This window comes from Phacochoerus africanus, chromosome 14 (assembly GCF_016906955.1).
Source record: "Phacochoerus africanus isolate WHEZ1 chromosome 14, ROS_Pafr_v1, whole genome shotgun sequence".
NCBI classification, from domain to species: Eukaryota; Metazoa; Chordata; class Mammalia; order Artiodactyla; family Suidae; genus Phacochoerus; species Phacochoerus africanus.
The window spans coordinates 25,281,446-25,284,941 of NC_062557.1; the positions used below are offsets into that span (position 1 = coordinate 25,281,446).

Below are 3,496 nucleotides of genomic sequence, written 5' to 3' on the forward strand. Positions count from 1 at the left end.
ATTTATTTACCTATTTATTTTCTTATTAATTCTGAGTTTCCTTAGTGTGGAAGCTGGTTTGATTCATCTACGTACTCCCAGCACCAAGGGCAGTGCTTGGAGCTGTTAAGTGCTCAGAAATATTTGTTGAACGGAATTCCTGAAGGAAGCGTGAGGCACTGAGCTTGAAGAAAAAGAGAAGCTCTGAGATAAGACTCTGGGTGGAAGAGGTGGGTTTTGAAGAGTCAGAGATGCCTTTGGAAAGAGGGACCTTATCCCTAAGTTTGTTCCTTGCTACCTTCATCAAAAGCTTTTATGCCTATTCAGGAATCCTCTCAGCGTTCCCACAGAAGTTTCTGGGCTTCCTCCAAGCCAGCTGGTACCACTACCAAGATGTCAGGTCTGGATTTGAGGTTCCCTAACGACCTTCCACTTTTCACAGCCTCTCCTGGTTTACCAGGGCTTTTTACTTCAATAATTAAAGGAGCACCTCTACACGTACTATTCATTCATGACAATTCTGTTGGAAAAGATGTATCTCCCTTTTATAGATGACAACAGAGCCTCAGAGAGGCTAAGAACCTTGCCCAAATCACACAGCAGTGACAGTGCCAGGATTTGAATTCTGATTATTTAACTCTGAAATGCACATTCTAGGGAGTTCCTATTGTGGCACAGCGGAAACGAATCCGACTAGGAACCATGAGGTTGCAGGTTCGATTCCTGGTCTTGCTCAGTGGGTTAAGGATCCAGTGTTGACGTGAGCTGTGGTGTAGGTTGCAGACGCAGCTTAGATCTGGCATTGCTGTGGCTGTGGTGTAGGCCGGCAGCTGTAGCTCCGATTCAACACCTAGCCTGGGACCCTCCACATGTGTTGGGTGCAGCCCTAAAAAGCAAACAAAATAAAAATTAAAAAAAAATAAAATTCACATTCTAAACATGGCACTGACTGCAAGCTGTGTATAGAGCTATAGGACAAACCTGTATGTGAAAAGAAAAATGAATACCTGTAGACAAAGTTAGAGATTTCCACATGAAAATAAACTTGTCCTAGAGGAGTAACAGAAGGGAATATCCACCAAACACCAATCTATCCCTGGCAATTATTTAATTTCATATTTCTATCAGGTAAGTAGCATTAACTGTTTTACAAGTTTCCCAGTTTTACGGAGGCTCAAGAGCTAATAGTTAAATGCTTTGGACCCAGACCCACCTAGGTTCAAATATTGACTTTACCTCTTACCAAATATGCCAAACTGGAAAAAAAAAATAAGTTCTGTAATATGGGGTAATCTGTCTTCTTTTTTGTCTTTTTATGGCATATGGAAGTTCCGAGGTAAAGGGTGGAATTGGAGTGCTCGTTTCAGCAGCATATATACTAAAAAAATAAAAAAAATAAAAAAAATAAAGGGTGGAATTGGAGCTGTAGCTGCTGGCCTACAGCACAGCAACACAGGATCCAAGCTGTATCTACAACCTACACAACAGCTCACGGCAACACCTGATCCTTAACCCACTGAGCAAGGCCAGGGATCAAACCTGAGTCCTCCTGGATACCAGTTGGGTTTGTTACTGCTGAGCCACGACAGTAACTCCCAATGTCTTTTTCCTCTTCTTCTTCTTTTTTTTTTTTTTTTTGGTTTTTAGGGCTGCACCCGGGGCATATGGAAGTTCTCAGACTAGGGGTCAAATTGGAGCCACAGCTGCCAGACTACACCACAGCCACAGCAACGCAGGATCCAAGCCGAGTCTGTGACCTACACAACAGCTCACAGCAATGCCGGATTCCTGACCCACTGAGAGGCCAGGGATCGAACCTGTATCCTCATGTATACTAACTAGTCAGATTTGTTTCTACTGCACCACAAAGGGAACTCCTCTTTTTCTTCTTTTTAAGGCCGCACCTATGGCATATGTGCCAGGAGTCAAATCAGAGCCACAGGTGCCAGCCTATACCACAGCCACAGCAACACTGAATCTGAGGCGCACCTGCAACCTAGGCTGTAGCTTTCAGCAATGCAGAACCCGTAACTTGCTGATCAAGGCCAGGGATCGAACCTGCATCCTCATGGACACTATGTTGGGTTCTTAACCCCCTGAGCCACAGTGGCAACTCCATCATGGGGTAATTTTCAAAATGAGGAGAATACCACTCAAAGGGAGTTCCTGCTGTGGCACAGTGGGTTAAGAATCCAGCTTCAGTGGCTAGGGTCACTATAGAGGCTCCAGATGGATCCCCAGCCCCAGCACAGTGGGTTAAAAGAATCCGGTGTTGCCTCAGCTGCAGCAGCTCAGATTCAACCCCTGGCCTGAGAACTTCCATATGCCAGGGTGTGGCTATAAAAAAAAAAAAATACCACTTAAAAGGGTGTCATAAGGATTAAATAGTATAAAGGTGAATGCTCCTAACCCAACACTTGCCATGTGGTGAGGTCTCAGTAAATGGTAGTTTATTACACTAGAGCCCGAAGAGATTTGGTAATTTGCTCAGAGATACACATATCTAGTTATACAGTAGAGCCATGAAAGGAACTCAAGTCTGTATGGATTTCAAAACCCCACACTCTTTCTGTTATACCGTTGCTGCAGGCTATCCTAAGTCTCAAACTAAAACTATTTTTTTCTGGGAATTCCCCTCATGGCTGGGCGGTAATGAACCCGACTCGTATCCATCAACACAGGTTCAATCCCTGGCCTCACTCAGTGGGTTAAGGATCCCTGTCCTTGCGCAGTGCATGGCTGTGGCTGTGGGGAGGGCCAGCATCTGCAGCTTACTTCGACCCCTAGCCTGGGAACTTCCATATGCCAAGGGTGCAGCCCTAAAGAGACAAAAATAAATAAATAAACCTTATTTCACCATCCAGAACTAGGTCTCATTTTATTTTTTTAAATCTTTTTGCCATATTTTTTCACAGGGCTATACAGTGCTGCATTTAAATCTTGCACATTTGTCTTACATCATGAAACTGTTCTTGATACAAAACATCAAACCAGAAACTTGGTTTTCCTGGCCTTACCTCAGTTTCTGCTGCTGCCTCCTGTTCCTGGCAACTGCCTGCAGGAAGGATCCATAGGTAAGGCATACAGTAGGGCTAGGCACAAGCCATCCTGATGCGACTTTGGTTCTGAGAGCCCAGAGGAGGACTTGGGTGAGGGGAGTAGCAAGGATGGGATTGAGACTTGGTCTTCTGTGAACCCACCCTGCTCACCTCAGAGTAGCACCAAGCAGGAACCATGGCTACAACAAAGCTATGCAACATCTGGGCAGCTCAGAATATCCCCAAGATTATCCTCACATCACAGAATCATATCTAACTCACCGCTAACGATCTTTTTCTTATTGTTAAATCTTCCTCATTTTTTTTTTCTTAATTTTTTACTTTTTTTAGGGCCTCACCGGAGGCATGTGCAAGTTCCCAGGCTAGGGGTGAATCGGAGCTGCAGCTGCCAGCCTACGCCACAGCCACAGCATCTCAGGATCCAAGCCTCGTCCGCAACCTACACCATAGCTCATGGC

General features: G+C 44.9%; 1 non-coding gene across 1 annotated transcript; it reads left to right on the forward strand.

Moving 5' to 3' along the window:
* The first annotated feature begins 2,875 nt into the window (after positions 1-2,875).
* On the forward strand, positions 2,876-3,110 carry LOC125115357 (small nucleolar RNA U89). The gene has a single exon (XR_007132068.1). It is a non-coding gene; the product is annotated as a small nucleolar RNA U89 (small nucleolar RNA).
* Positions 3,111-3,496: the final 386 nt, after the last annotated feature.